This window comes from Pinus tabuliformis, chromosome 6 (genome assembly GCF_031772625.1).
Source record: "Pinus tabuliformis cultivar Carrire ecotype Pingquan chromosome 6, CPIR1, whole genome shotgun sequence".
NCBI classification, from domain to species: Eukaryota; Viridiplantae; Streptophyta; class Pinopsida; order Pinales; family Pinaceae; genus Pinus; species Pinus tabuliformis.
Genome location: NC_142292.1, coordinates 1251636307 through 1251652131, shown reverse-complemented (window position 1 = coordinate 1251652131; position 15825 = coordinate 1251636307).

The following is a 15825-nucleotide window of genomic DNA, read 5'->3' as shown; positions in this document are numbered from 1 at the left end:
ATTGGATATGGATATCGATTCTTAGGATATTAGTATTCTTAGGAATTCTTATAAATATTTCCATTTTATATACTCTCTATGGTTGTGGAAAATATTTCCATTTTTGTCTCTATACATACTATGGGTCTTTATGGTAATACTTTAAAATTATGTTTGTATCGATCTTTATGATGTAAAATATTTCATATTGTTTTGCCTAAAGTTTTCATATTTACATGTAAATGTTTCTTGACCTTATGCATTTTTCTTTGTTTGTATAATTATAATTTCTATAAGTTATGTTATACATATTATTTGTATTTGTTTTTGTCATTGATTCTAAAACAATGTTATATGTTTATGTATATTTTAATATTTACATTTATATTTTGATAGTACATAGTTCCAGATTTTTAGATATACTTCCAATTCATATAATTCTTAGAGTATTGTGTCCCAATAATATGGGTTTTGTTTCGATTCTAATATGATACATGGAAATTTAGACTTTTGTGTTTAATCCATTTGGAAGAATTTATTTATGTTTTTTTCCATATTGATTTTTTTGTTTTTGTTTTTAGCCATTTGGAAAAATCCTTATACATTTTGATAAGTTTATATGGTTGGAAAAAAATAACATATACACTTTTTATGTTTTTTTACAATTTCCAAAAAAAACTTGTGCCTTTTTCATTATTTTTTGTTTGTTCTATGTTTATGATTCCATAATGAATATTTTATTATTGATCGTAGACAAGTCATCTGAAGGCACAAGAAAGCATACAAGAAAACAAAAATTGTCCCCAAAATCATGTGAGAGGCCTAATGAAAGTCGTCCTTTAAGGTATCAACAAAATAAGGATGCCATAAATGAGCATAGGAGAGCTACATATAATAGAAAAATGATTGAATCCACTCTCGAAAATGATTTTATAATTCCTCATAAGTATCGTACTATGGATAATATAATGGAGAGAACATTTCCTTTCAATAGTTCATTATTAGGATATGCTCCTTGTCAGCATAATCTTGTTGTTTGATGCTCTTCTGAAAATGTTAATAACAGTAGGGAAACATCTTGCAATCGGGAAGAATGCCATATCGATAATGTGGATGAAAATGTCCACCCTAACCCTTGCGTGTGTCCAATTGCATGTTTTGATGGCCAAAGATTGCAAAACATCCATGGTGGAGGTAATGAGGACATTTTGTGTGATGATTTGGATGATAGTTTACTTGGCCATTTATTTGATAATTTGGAGCGAGTTGCTCGAAACATTGGATATTCAAATCCCACTTCTCAAAGTAATGTGGTCCACCAAGAGAATCAGTCATCCCTGATAGCATTTCGCATGGAACAATGGAGGTAACACAATGATATTTTGATTTTTGCTGCAATAGTGGTTGTTTTATTACATTCCTATATTTACAAATTTTTGTTTACTAAACTTAAGCTATTTTATTCTCTTGGAATAGGATACAACTTTTTTTAATAGAGGTCTAGAAATTAACTCCCAAAGTGTTCCATCTACTAATCTCAGAAGTGAAGATGAAGCATCCCATAACCTTCCTATGCATTCTTCTCAATGATCAAATTGCCAGACTAATGTAAATTTTCAATGTTTTTGATTTGCTTTTCATTTTTTAACTTTCTAGTTGCTTGGACATTGAATTTTATTGCATATTTTATTTTCTTTGAACATGACACAAGTCATTTCAATAGAGGCATACAAATTAATTTCATAGATGTTCCATCTACTGATGTTAGAAGTGAAGAGGAACCATCTCATAGTGTTCATCCACATTGCTATACAAATGTAAATGTTGAGTGCATTTGATATTTTTCTCATTTTTTCATTTACAGTTGCCAGGAAATTGTATTTTGTAACCTTTTATGGAGAAAACATGATCTCATCTCATTAGGTTGGAGAATTGGAATCCAAAACATCAAATTGTAAAACTATTGTAGATGTTAAATGTATTTGATTTAGTTTCCATTTTTGAATCTTTCTTTGTTGGAAATTTAGTTTTACAACGTATTTTATTTTTTTGAAACATGAAACAACTCATTTGAATAGAGGCATAGAAACTACATCCCAAAATGTTCCATCCACTAATGTTAGAATCCAAAAGAAACCATCTCATAACTCTCATCCACATGAAGACACAAATGTAAATTTTGAATGCATTTGGTTCTTTTTCATTTCTTTCATTTATAATTAGTTGGAAGTTAAATTTTAAAGTGTTTTATGACAAAGAGACCTTTACATCCTCTCAAGTTCATGAAATACACACCATAAATTTGGAAGGACATTCTCATAGATCCATTCCACATGCTTCAAAATTGTGAAGGGAATCTCATGTTCTTGAAGATGAGGTACATGTTAGAAGAAATTTTACTCTTCCAAATGGTTTTCAACATGGTTCGGCAAGTAGAGATCATATTCATTTTGATGAAAACATGATTGCAGTGAATAAAATATTCTGAGCAAAGATAGATAGCTTGTCAGTTGTCCAAATGTGCCACATTTGCCAAGAATCATATCTCGAAATCCATGTTGTGAGATATTCTGAAGGACCTGTTTGCAGACGATGTAAGAGTGAAAGAGGATCCCATCATTTTTGTCGATATAATAACATGGATCCTGGTGACCAATCTCATATTTTAAGAGTTCTTACTCAAGTTGAAGAAATGACAATAGCATGTCTGAATCCTATTTTGCAAGTGACACATGCTTGAGGTGGGAAATATAAGTATAGTGGTCATACAATTAGCTTTCCTCAAGATATTTCTACAATTGTACAAATCCTTCCCCGACATGTTGAAGATATTGACTTTATAATTGTGAGGAGACATGTCGCTCAGTCTAAATATTATGAATGTTATGTGAAAAGATCTCGAGTGATGGTTGCATTGCTTTTCAAAATCCAACATGATCAATATTATCGAGATGTTGTAATTGATTATGATTCAGTGAATGCTCTGCCCGAAAGATCAACAAATGTCTCCTCTAGGCTTAAATTTGTTGATTGTGATATTGAAGAATCTGAGATCAATGAAACTAATAATAAAGGGTTTCCTGTTGAGCATTTTCCCTCTCATCCTTATTCTTTTGTTGCTTTTCTACCAAATGAACGAAGAGAAGTGGAAGAAATTAGAGCATTTCTTAATAATGTTGATTCTTCACATGTTCAAGACATGGATTGGCCAAGTATTGGAACCTCTCCAGTGAATGAATATAATATAGAGGGGTTATTAGATATGCCATTCCGAACATTGTTCCCCATTGGTGATGTTGATTGGTTGCAACCATGTATTTGTAGTGTTGAACTTCATGAGTATGCATTACATATTCTTAGGTACTATGATCAGAGATTTGGAAGCCATCCTAGTTTTCGATATTACCTATTAACCATGATAATGCGGCATCGGAGCCAAGAAATTGCTATAATTTTTGCAAAGAAACATTTATATGATAACTCACCTAAAACAATTGAAGAGTTTCATCACCAACTATCTGATTTACGAGATAATAAGTTTGTTGAGCATATTATGCAGTTTGGTTCTTCTCTAAGAGGTACAAGGGCATATTGGACTAAGTGACGATCTGAATTGATGGACATGATTACTCAGTTAGCATGTCCATCTTTATTTTTTACTTTGAGTGCAGCTGACACAAAGTGGCTAGAGTTGCATAACCTCATGCCCACACATTCACATTCCTGTTCTTCAAATGAGCATCGTATGAAAATTGAGAATGTTATCCAACACCCTCATATTGTTGCGACATTTATGCACCACAGATTCAATATTTTTTGAGAGGAATTTATCCAAAAATATGTTAAAGCTAAAGACTTCTAGTACAGGTTTGTGTTCAATTTCTTTCTATACTTTTTCAACTTTTATTATGATTCTATTTATCTTGTTTGTAGTAACTATATCTTCATTTTTTTAGATATGAGTGGCAACATAGAGATTTGGCACATATCCATGGTTTCCTATGGTTAAAAGGCACTTCTGACATGGAAATACTTGATTGGTCAGATAGTTCTGATGTACAGCTTGCAAAGATATTCTTCGACAAATATGTAACTGCATGGAATCTGCGTGACAAACATCGTCGCAACATAATGGTTCCATGAAGCCTCAATGATCACCCTTGCCTATTGAGTACTGGTAAGATTTTATCTTCTAATCCCCATAATGATTATGAAGAATTTTCAAACCGTGTCCAAAGGCACACAAAGTGTACTGTAGATTCTTGTTTGCGTAAAAAGGGCACTATTCTAACATGTCGGTACAATGCTCTATGGGATCTTTGTGATGAATTAAGATAGTTCATAGATGATCAAGGAAGAAAAAAATATGAACCAACAAGAAATGATGACAGGCTTAATATACATAACATTGACCTTCTAACAATGTGGCATGAAAATGTTGATTGCGAGCTAGTGCTTTCTCGCTATGTTGTCTTAAAATATATTGCTAAGTATGCATCAAAAGCAGAAAAAATGTCTGAAAGTTATCATCATATGTTAACTATAATTTCAAATTCTATTGGCTCTGAGGATCATGCTTTATGTGCATATAGAAAGTTTCTTGCAGAAATGATCATTGACCATGACATTGGAGCACAAGAAACATGCCATATGTTGCTTAAGCTACCTCTTGTTGTTTGTAGTCAGAAATTTTCTTCCTTAAATGTTAGAAGAATTGTTTCTAGGAAAATCTCAAGGGATGGCTTGCAATGTTCATCTGAGAAAACTTTTGTTCAACATTATCAGAAGAGACCTTTTTTCCTTGAACATCTATCTTTGATAGAAACAACAAGATCTTGGACATTTCATAGCAATTGTAAACAAGATCCATGGAAGCCTAGAGATGTTCATTCTATTGTTCGGGTTTGGCCACAGTTTTATTCTATTCCTATTGAGGCTTCAGAGGAATTTGAAACCTTTTCCTGGAAAAAATTGCTCTTGTACAAGCCATTTCATGGCATTCCTGCAGAAATTGGCCTTTCAGTTGAAATTATTATTGAAAATTGGAGGAATTTTCGATATTGAGCATGGCATGTTGATCGAAATCCATCAATTATAGACAATATTGAAGATGAAGAAGATGGTGATTTTTCTAACCAAGAAATGAATCTTGATGATGATTTTCAAGAATGGAAGATTTTCTCTTGCTTGGTTCCACCAAATGATGTGAATTTTTCTGATCTTCACACCCTTGGTCAAAGGGATTTTGATATATCCTTTTTTTTCGCATGGAAAATTTGTATTTTCATTAGTAAAAGAAATTACATTCTGTAGATGCATATGCATATTCCGATATTTCTATCGATAAACACTACTTCTGTAGAGGTAGTGAACAACAAGTACCCTATCCACAAGTAGCCCATACAAAGTCTGAAAGAGAGTCAAAATGATACAAAATAACAATAGAGTATATATTATCTTGTTCCTCGCAGGGAGATAATACCAAAAACATGAACAGTACCAAAACTATGGCCGCATATCAGAACAAATACAACATAGAAAATCTGTACAAATTATGTTCCAGATTCCGATATTTAATTCAAAATGTCCATAAATGGCCTGTGATAGAACTGGTGGTGTTCGCCATCAATCTGTTTGATGATCAGCCAGTTGCCCTGCTCCCGAATCGCGCCTTCTTTGGAAAGACAACCAGCCTCTGTGTTTTGCTCCCTGTATATATGATTGCATGAAAAATGGTAAAAAATGGAAATCAATCTTAAATCCTCATCGAGAATGTGTCTCAATGTGAAAGTCCTGTAAGAAGATACTCTATTCAACCAATCACAGACAATCTTAGAGTCACCATATAGTTGTAATGCATTGCAGCCCTTCTCCAATGCAAAACGAATGATATGATAAGCTACTAAAAGCTCTGCAAAGTTATTTGTGCCCCTTCTATAGCCCATAGATAGGCTGTAAGAGTGCCTCCGAGATAAGTGTAGAATGGCCCCCCCACCACAACCCTCTTCTTGAGCTGCCCCATCAAAGTATGCCCAGGGTCTACTGAGGTCAATCTGTTCTTAGGTGATAGTGCGGGGAATAGGAGGAGAAGGGTCATCAGGGATAAGATTATAGTCTACTTTGATCATGGCCACCAAACTAGTCCATCTAGGGGGGGTGTTATGGAATATCAATTGATTTCGAGCTATCTAGATAGCCCAACAGAACAACAGGGGAAGGTTCCTCAATTTATGAGGCAAGACAGAATGGTACCACAGATTCCAGGCTTCAAGCAAAGATCCTGATGACCAATTATAATTAGAGGGGATAGCTACAGACACTAGATTCCAAGCGCTACGCACAACGTGGCAATGTAGAAAAATGTGGGAAGCAGATTCTCCTACTTTGATGCAAAATTAACACCAGTGTGGGCCATAAAAGGCTCTCTTTAACAGGTTATCCCCAGTGGGTATCTTGTTTTTCAAAATACACCACATAAGAACTTTGGATCTAGGAGGTTCCTTAAGCTTCCAGAGGAGTTTCCACCACTGTAGAATGACTTGGGGCTTACGTGGATTTGCCAGGACCAAATAGCCCTCCTTGGGTGTATATCTCCCAGATTTCGCCAGGGCCTAGATAATCTCATCCTCCCCCTCTGTGATACGGATATGTGCCTCCATAAGGGCTTGTGTAAAGTCTCTCCAGTGCTGCCTCCAATGAGGTGGGATATTGAGTTGGCCAGCTGATTTCCATGCCTATTGAAGGAAGGATGAGTTGTGATCGTCAGCTATATGAGAAATGTGTGTGATATTCTGCTCCTTTAAGTGAGATAATAGAGTTGGAGGCAATCTATGCATGTCCCCACAACCAATCCACGGATCAATCCCAATGCGCACTCTGTCCCCCAGATGAATCCTCCAGTTAATGCATGAGCAGATGGGCTCCAATGCCTTCAGAACAACCTTCTAAATAATCGATATCCCTATGTAGGGTCTAGCCGGACTTCGGATCCAATCCACTACTCGTGCCGGAGCAATGTATTTCAAGTAAGCAACCCTGGTCCATAAACTATCTGAAGCCACCAATTTCCATCCTAGCTTCACAGCCAGCGTAGATGAAAATTCATCCAGCTTATTGAGGCCCCAGCCCCCCCCATTTTTTAGGGAGTGTGAGCGCATCCCAATTTTCCCAAGTGAATATCCTCCCTAGTTGTTTACCTTTGCATAAAAATATGTAGCAAATATTTTGAATCCTGGACAGAATGCCTCTAGGGATCTAGGCCAGGGACATCCAGCAAACAGGGGTTGCTTCCATAATGATTTTGATGAGTGTCAACTAGCCAGCACGAGAAAGAAACCTGAGGTACCATATGCTGAGCCTTTTCTCCATCTTAGCAATGAGCCAAGTCAAATCCGCAATCTTGTACCCAATTTGTTTCAACTTATAACCTAGATATTTCAAACCCTCAAACAGTTCCAACTGCATGAAGTGGAATCTGTTAAGTGCATAATGAATTTCGTGTTGAGTGCATTCCGTGACCGTCAAAGTGGATTTTCCTTCATTAATGATCATACATGTAGCCTTCTGGAATAAGGAAAATATATCTCTGATCGATGTAAGGTCCCCAACGCTACCATTGAGAAAAACCAGCACATCTTCCACAAATAGAAGGTGTGTAAGAGTGAAGTCCTCCGTAATCTTTATACCTCTAGGTCTACCATGCCTATGTTCCTCCAATATGATCCTACTGAATCCTTCCAACACCAAAAGAAAAAGCAATGGTGATAGAGGAAACCCTTGCCTCAGACCACGAGCCGAAGTGAAGAAGGGGGTAGCACTACCATTAACCAGTACACTGAAAGGTATGTTAGTTATGCATCCCATGATCCATTTAATGAACGAGAAAGGAAAACCAAGATGGGTTAGAAGCATCCTCAAGTATAACTAGTTAACCTTGTCAAGTGCTTTAGATAAATCCACCTTCATAATCATACCTTTTCCTTTTTTTTAGTGGAGGGTGTGTAATACTTCTTGTGCCATCCCTATCGCCTCATGAATTTTCCTATCCTTCAGGAATGCAAATTGTTTAGGGAGGATATGCTTTGATAAGATAGGCTTTACATGATTAGCAATTATTTTAGCTATTATCTTGTACAAATAATTAGAAAGTGAAATGGGATGAAAATCATCAAAGGAGGAAGGATTATCTGTCTTTAGAATGAGAGCTATAAAAGTGGAGGTGATCATAGCTTCCAGGCACCCCGAGGTCCGAGACTCCTCCACGAATCTGAGAAGATCCGACCCTATCACTTCAAAGAATGTTAAATAAAATTCAACAGACCAGCCATCAGGTCCAGGGCTTTTGTCTTTACTGAACCATTTCAATGTGGCCTCCAATTCTTCCAAGGTGACTTCCCAAACCAGATCCTCCTCATCTCCAAGCTCCACATATCTGGGGAAAAGCTAAGAAACTCTGATAATTTCTGCTAAATTAGTGTCTCTAGGGTCCCTATAGGCAGATTTAAAATGAAAGTTTGCAAGTGAGGCAAGCTGAGGGTAAGTGTTAGTTGTACCTCCATGACCATTTTGCATTTTACAAATAGTATTAATAGCTTTCCTGCCATTAGCAAACTTATGATAAAATTCTGTATTAGCATCCCCTTCCCGAACCCAGATGGCTCTGCTCCTCAATCTCCATTTTTCTTCTCTATCCTTGAGTATACTACCTCGTGCTGAGTAGAGGGTAGTGATGTCATGCTTGTGTTCTTCTGATCTAAAAATACCACCTTGCTCCTTCTCAAAAAACCCTAGATCGACCTCAATTTGTCTCAATTCTAGGTCCTTATATAATCTTTTTTGATGAGCCCATTTTCTGGACATCTTTCTTAGCTCAGCTAGGTTGTGGATAAAGCCAGCCATAACAGATCCCCTCCCCCTAGAGGGTTTCTTTTCAAAAAATCGATGATCATGCTGATGTATGAAGCATCCTTAAGCTAGGTAGAACTGAATTTAAAAGGACCTTTCGGCCTGTCTCTACCATTATCCAACTCCAGAAAAATAGGACGGTGGTCAGAGAGACCACCCGAGCCAACCCATTACCAGATGTTAAGCCCCAATTCCATAACCTGTTCCTTAACAAGAAATCTGTCTAGCCGTCTAGCTAGTCCATTCTCGCCCACTCTATTGTTCCTCTAAGTAGCTTGCAGCTTTGTAGTCGAGAAGTCTATGAGATGGTGTTGTTCCAATATGGAAGAGAAGTAGTCCGAAAGGGAATCCCTTTGTGCTTGATGGCCCCAAGATTCCGCATAGCCAATAGAAAAATTGAGGTCCCCTTCGACTATAAGGTTCTCAGCCGAAAAAAGTTCCAGTTTCAGTAGGCAATCCCAAAATTCAGGTCGGTTCTGGCAAGGTCCATATATGTTGACAATCTTGAAGGAGATCCCCAATTTTGTAGAGTGTACATCAGCTCCTATGAATCCCTGACCACCCCAACCATTGATTTCCTCTATAGTCCGGGCATTAATTCCCATAGCAAGGCCTCCAGAATGGCCATGGGCATCTAACCCAGAAAATCTCCACCCTGGAAGAAATAGTTCAAGAGTTCGAGTAATGTGTTTTGCAGGCCCTAGGGTCTCCTGAAGGAATATGATGTCCAGAGCTTCTGCAGCAAGTAATGGTCGAAGAGCTAGTTTTTTATCGGGCCTAGCAAGCCCCTTACAATTAAAGGATAGAATCTTCATGGAGGGGGTTCAGAGGGGGTTGTTCTTGCTCTAAGAACCCCAGGAATGGTTGATTGCTTGCCCATTGCAATGTCAACATCCGCTTGGGCTTGGCCGATTTTGAATCCAGAATATATATCCTTTGAATGGGAAAGTACAACTATTTCTGATGATGTTGGAGAAGAAGCTATTAATTTTATAAGGAACGCAAAATCAAGGGGTGATATTGTTGACCTTTCAAATAGAACATTTGCATCTCCAGATTCTTTGTCAGAAAAATAACGACTTTCTTTTGAAATTGTCTTAAGGGACTTTGTTGAATATGAGATTCATGAAGCTCTTCTTATGATTATTTAGGGCACTATGGGCACGGGGAAGTATTTCCTTATCCATTATATTTTTGAAGCTCTTTTTAATTCTTCAAGTAATGGAAGAAGCCCTTTGCTTCTTCTTTCCCCAACATGAATAGCTTCTTTTAATATACATGCAAAACCAATACACTCGGCTCTAAAAATTCCAATTAAAGATATGTAGCCACTACAAGGGCAGTCACTTGCAATATTCCAAGAAGAAATGCGACATGTTAGATATATATTGATTGATGAAATGAGCTTTCCAGGATCAACGTTGTTTATGCAAATAGATGCTCGTTTACGAGAAGCATTTCCAGAGAAAAAGAATTGTCCTTTTGGTGGCAAATCCATCATCCTTGTGGGTGACCTTGGCCAACTACTGCCTGTGAGAGATAAGCCTTTGTATGCAGGTAATACAACATGCAAATTTTTGCGGAACAAATTCAACATTGTTGTCACTCTTGACACAATCTTTCGCCAACAAGGGAATAATGAGAAACAATCTTGTTTTCGTAGAGTCCTCAATAACATAAGAAATGTAGAACCTGTTCTTCAATATTGGGAGTTTCTTATGTCATAGGCTGATATGAGGTTGCATCCTTGAGAAAGATATTCATTTAATTCAGCAGTTCACATGTTTCCAACAAATAATTTGGTCTCCTTCCATAATAGGCATATGTTAAAATCATTAAATTCTCCAATTGCATGATGTGTTCCTGAGCATTGAAGGTGTTTAGAAATCAGTGGTGTTGATGATGATCAATTGGACCGTGAAGCTTTGTTGTGTCATGATCAACGTGTTATGTTGACATGTAATTTATGGTTTGAAGCTGGCTTGGTGAATGGTGCACTTGGTTATGTTAAGGATATATTTTATCCGGCTACCTCTAAGCCACCTCAACTTCAAATGTTCACATATATTGTTTTTGATAAGTATGTTCGTGTTCCATTTGATGCAAGCAATCCAAACATTTTCCCTATCACACCAATGATAAGATGAAATCGAAAAAAATTCCTTTGAAGATGGCATGGGCTCTTACAATCCATAAGTCACAGGGATTGACTTTAGAACAAGCGTCAGTTGATATCAGATATAAAGAGCAGCAAGGCCTTACCTTCACAGCCATATCAAGAGTGAAATCAATAGATGGTTTACACATTGCACTGCCTTTTTCTTTCCAACGTTATGCCAAGATGAAAGATATTGCATATGTTACAATTAGGAAGAGAGAAGAGTTGTGATTAAAGTCCATATCGCTATGACATACAACTAATAACATCATGACCTTCTTTATAGTATGCTTTCTGAATTGCTTTTATTGTCCTCTTGATTTACTTTTAATATAATAATCATTTTCATATATTTATTAGATTAATAAACTCATCATATTCATAGCAATATTTGAGAAAGTTGTTTACATCATTTTTCATGTTGTTCAATTTACTTATTTTTTTAAAGTTCCTATTGCTCTTTTCTTCACAATAGACCATTCAAACATAAACAATGCGTTATATGAACCAATCATTCAAAATAATTTTTATAATTGGTTCATATTGATATTAATATTGTGGATTCATATTACATCATGAAATGAAAAAATGGAGGTTTTGAATATTGGCCATAGTTTTATTCTATTTCCACGGTTTTTTCTATTGTATTTTGAAATGAGGCTTATATTTGTAGAAATTTTTATATCATTTAGTTCATGTAACAATAGATTGTTTTTTTTCATGTAACATTATAACATTAAGTTTTTTAACATAAATACAAATGGGGTGTTATGTTTTATGTATATACATATATATGTGTATGCTTATTTATTTGTGCATGTCTTTATTGATTTTGATTTTGTTTTTGTGTCTTTCAAATGCAGATATGGACAATAATGATGTCATCTATTATTCTAGAACAATATGCAATATTGTTGGAGCTGTAAGCTTTCTTTCCTATCCTCAGAACAAGTTTGATAGAAAACATGGGTTCCATCCTACATTTATTGATGATCATATTCGTGTAATCTAGATCAAACGAAAACACATGTAAAATACTTTAAACATGTGCACCAGAGGGAGTCTGGGAGGAGAACAAGAAGGGATTAGTTGGAAAGTGTTAAGCATCTTGATAATTATCCTGTTGATTTGAATTGTTGCTTCTTTTGTCATCGGTGTAGTTATGTTTTGGAAGAGGTTGCTCCATAGATGACTTTTGATGGAGTGTTTCAAGATCAATTTTGTAGTGGAATTATTTGATGTAAACAAAACAAAAAATATATGTTAAGACTCAATGATGTTTTTATGGTTGCAATGTTGGTTAAACTGAATTTTTTTCTCGTTGTTGTTTTTATGTACAAAATTGTATATCTCTCATCTTAAAATGTCCTATTATGTTGTTCTTCTTTAAATCCAATGTGTGCAATTTAGATGTGTTTTTTTCATTTATGTTGCTTTGCTCCAATGGTAATGTTACTGTTTTAGTTCTTTCTCTTGCATTTGTGATTGTTGTGGTCTTTTGTGTGGATCCCTTCACTTTGTTCACGTCTTTCATAATGAAAATATTGTTTACATTTATAATATTATTGTTGGGATTTCATGTTCTAGGTGTCTATATCAATATTCTTGAGATTTATACTACTAATACATTTATGTATTGATATCAATTTACTTATGGCTTAAAATTTGTTTATTGTTTATAATGTAGTGATATAAATGTGTTATTATTAATGTAGTGATGATTTATCATGTTTTAATGCTTCATGGTTTGCAATGTGGTTCTTATATTGGTTTTGGTTTATGTTTCTTATTATTGTTTTATGTTATAGCATTATTTATGTTTATGATATTGATGCCATGGATTTAGGGCTTAGGTTCGGTTTACTATTTCCTTGGGTTTATAATATTAAATGATTAGGTTTATTTGTTCTTTAAGTTTGCAATATTAATAATTCCTTCGGTTTATCATTTATTCCCTTTGGTTTATTAATCCCAAATATTAAAGTTTAAATAATAGCCCTAAGGTTTAATATTAATCCCTTACATTTACAATGTTTATCCCTTCAATTTATTAACGTGTTGCTTTCATAATATTAACAATCCCTAGGGTGTATCGATCCCTTAGGTTTATAATATCCATAGTCACGTGGGTTGATCAATCTGTTGGGTTTAAAAAATTAATTCCTATAATGCCTTCTGTTTTTAATATTGATCCCTTGCCATTTTTGATCCCTTTGGTTTCTAATATTTTTCCCATGGGTTTATTAATTCCTTAGGTTTATAATATCAAATTCTTGGGTTTCTTTGTTCTTCACATTTTTAATATTCATAAGTCCTTGGGTTCATAGTCCCTATAGGTTTTAGTGTTAATCCCTTGGGTTTATTATTCTTTTGAGTTTATTATATCAATCCCTTGGGTTTATTATACTCTTGGGTTTATATTATTAGTCCCTTTTGTTTAATAATATCCCCTTAGGTTCATAATCCCTTGGGGTTTTAGTATTAATCCCTTGGGTTTATAATATCGATCATGGTAAAACATTGTCAATCATAGCCAACGATGGTCAACCATGCTTGAATGTCACATTATGACAAGGATTGTCTCACCATGAAAATAAATAATAATCCCTTCGGTTTATTATACCTTTGGGTTTATTATATCAATCCCTTAGGTTTACTATTCCCTTGGGTTTATATTATTAGTCCCTTTTGTTTAATAGTATTCCCTTTGGTTCATAATCCCTTGGGGTTTTAGTATTAATCCCTTGGGTTTATAATATCAATCGCTTGGGTTTAATATTCCTGGGTCAAACATGGTTTATTATGATGTTGACCATCATCGAACATGGAATTGTGATAAGGATTGTCTCAATATGAAAATAAATGATTGTCCATCATGTTTATTTTAATCTTTATAATATTTGTCTTAGGGTTTACAATATTAGTCCCTTGGGTCTAATATTATTCCCTTTGATTCATAATCCCTTAGGGTTTTAGTATTAATCCCCTCATTTTATTATTCCTTTGGGTTTCTCATATTAATCCCTTTGGTTTATTATTCCCTTAGGTTTATAATATCGATCATGGTAAACCATTGTCAATCATAGCCAACCATGGTCAACCATGCTTGAATGTCACATTGTGACAAGGATTGTCTCACCATGAAAATAAATCATGTTTATTTTAGTGTTTTTAATATTTTTATTTGGGTTTACGAATGTTGGGTTTATAATATTAGTCCCTTGGACTTAATATCTTTCCCTTGGGTTCATAATCCCTTGGGGTTTTAGTATTATCCACTTGGGTTTATTATTCATTTGGGTTTATAAAATGAATTCCTTGGGTTTATTATTCCCTCATGTTTATAAAATCAATCATGGTCAACCATGGTTGAATGTCACATTTTCACAAGGATTGTCTCACCATGAATAAATCATGTTTATTTTAGTCTGTAATATTTATATTTGGGTTTACAAATGTTGCGTTTATAATATTAGTCCCTTGGGTTAATAATCCCTTGGGGTTTTAGTATTAATCCCTTGGGTTTATTATTCATTTGGGATTATAATGTAAATAAATTGGGTTTATTATTCCCTTAGGTTTATAATATCAATCATGGTCAACCATTGTCAATCATAGCCAACCATCGTCAACCATGTTTGAATGTTGCATTGTGACAAGGATTTTCTCACCATCAAAATAAACCATGTTTATTTTATTGTTTGTAGTATTTATATTCAGGTTTATCAATATTGGGTTTATAATATTAGTCCCATGGGTTTAATATTATTCCCTTTGGTTCATAATCCCTTGGAGTTTTAGTATTAATCCCTTAGTTTTATTATTCCTTTGGGTTTATAATATCAATCCCTTGGTTTTATTATTCCCTTAGGTTTATAATATCAATCATGGTCAACCATTGTCAATAATAGCCAACCATGGTCAACCATGGCTGAATGTCACATTGTGACAAGGATTGTCTCACCATGAAAATAAATCATGTTTATTTTAGTCTTTGTAATATTTATATTTGGGTTTACGAATGTTGGGTTTATAATATTAGTCCCTTGGGTTTAATATTATTCCCTTGGGTTCACAATCACTTGGGGTTTTAGTATTAATCCCTTGGGTTTATTATTCATTTGGATTTATTATTCCCTTAGGTTTATAATATCAATCATGGTCAACCATGGTTGAATGTCGCATTGTGACAAGGATTGTCTCACCATCAAAATAAATCATGTTTATTTTAGTGTTTGTAGTATTTATATTTGGGTTTACCAATGTTGGGTTTATAATATTAGTCCCATGGTTGAATGTCGCATTTTGACAAATATTGTCTCACCATGAAAATAAACCATGTTTATTTTAGTGTTTGTAATATTTATATTTGGGTTTACCATATTAGTCCGATGGCTGAATGTCCCATTTTGACAAATGTTGTCTCACCATGAAAATAAATCATGTTTATTTTGGTCTTTGTAATATTAACATTTGGGTTTACAAATGTTAGGTCTATAATATTAGTCCCTTAGGTTTATTATTCATTTGGGTTTTAATATCAATCTCTTGGGTTTATTATTCCCTTACATTTATAATATAAATCATGGTCAACCATCGTCAACTGTGGTTGAATGTCACGTTGTGACAAGGACTCTCCCACCATGAAAATAAATCATGTTTATTTTAGATCTTGTAATATTTATATTTGGTTTTATGAATGTTGGGTTTATAATATTACTCCCTAGGGTTTAATATTATTCCCTTATGTTTCTAATATAAATCGTAGGTAAACATGGTCAACC